We start from the raw sequence: 1,399 nt of genomic DNA on the forward strand, positions 1-1,399 counted from the left end.
GAAAGGGGATCAGCCCTGGTCTGCAAATTTGCTAATCGGCGGACGTGTTGGGTGGGCGGAACCGGATGTGTATATTCCAAAAGCACTCTCATCCCACATTCCCCCTCCCTTTACCGCTCACTCCTACCACCAGCCGCTTTCAATAATACAGGTAAACAAACTGACCGTTGTCAACATTTGCAAAAAAAAATTTCTTGTATACTAAAAAGCCTGCTTAGTACATAACTATCACTTCGTTCTAGGTCATTGGACGAGGACTTTAATTCAAGTCATCAACAACGCCAAATCAAAAGAAATCAAAAGAAATACCGGGGTGTTACACATTTTAACACATTTTGATAGTTTTAAGTTAGGGGGCATTCTCTGATTCCTTATTTCTTGTGACGGAAAAATAGATGTATAGTGTTTTTCATCAAACTAAAAATGTAGTTAGTTTGGGTCGTTGGAATCATGGCGCAGACCAGTGAGGCAGACGTTGGAGTACAAGAGTGGAAGAGAAAAGGAGAGAGAGAGAGAGAGAGAGAGAGAGGAGGGGGGAGGGGAAGGGCAGGAGAGCATCCTGCCTGGCAGCGCTAGGAGGCACAAGCGACGCGTTTCTCCCGGGCGTCGCGAATTCTGGTCGGAGAAGGGCGGTGGGGGATGGGAGGGATGTGTACTTAGCGAGGGAGCGACCTCTAACGAGGAAGTACACATGCGCGGGCCCTCATCAGAGCAGGGAGAAAGTGAGAGAGAAAGTAGGGGGAAAGAGGGGGGGGGGAGGGATAGAAAGAGCGGCAGACAGGGAGAGGAAGAGAAGAGAAGAAGGGAAGTAAAACCAAAAAACAGAAGTAAAGTTTAAGAACAGTGGGTGAAGAACTCCTGATAATTTTTAATTAGCACCTAGTTTCTTGTCAAGTAAAGCAAAATTTAGTTTCTTCGTGCACCTCAGTTTTTCCACTAGTGGCATACCCCTTTTCCTTTTTTTTTGTCCTAACATGTTATGTATCGTATTTATAACAATGAATTGAAACGCCGCCACACACACACACACACACACACTACTTACTGCCCACACACTCAAGCCGCGTGACAGGAGCACGACGGTTAATTTTTGACAGAGTGAACTGCGCGGCCGGGGCGCCGTGCTTTTTGCGGGCGGATGTGACGGGCGGGAAAATTAAAATGGCGGCCACATTAAAAGTCACGTGACAGCAGAAATATTGCGCGCGTGGCCCGCCGGGGGACGTTATCTAATCAAGCGAGTACAATGTTGTAGTGTTTAGCCACACTTTCAAAAATGGGGCATTTTTTTTTTAGAAAAAAAGGCCCACGACTGTCAGCGCTGTAAGAACAATAATTAAAAAGGTATACAATTTTGTTTGTAAGTCGCAAGAGTTATAAAAGAAGTAAAATGAACATT

The 1,399-nt window shown here is 45.6% G+C and overlaps 1 protein-coding gene across 1 annotated transcript in view; it reads left to right on the forward strand.

Moving 5' to 3' along the window:
* The window catches only part of LOC113211880 (paired mesoderm homeobox protein 2B-like), a 38,548-nt gene that overhangs the window by 8,943 nt on the left and 28,206 nt on the right, over nucleotides 1-1,399 (forward strand). The gene's annotated exons all lie outside the window — the stretch shown is intronic.

This window comes from Frankliniella occidentalis, unplaced genomic scaffold (genome assembly GCF_000697945.3).
Source record: "Frankliniella occidentalis isolate FOCC.00 unplaced genomic scaffold, Focc_3.1 Scaffold9, whole genome shotgun sequence".
Taxonomy (NCBI): domain Eukaryota; kingdom Metazoa; phylum Arthropoda; class Insecta; order Thysanoptera; family Thripidae; genus Frankliniella; species Frankliniella occidentalis.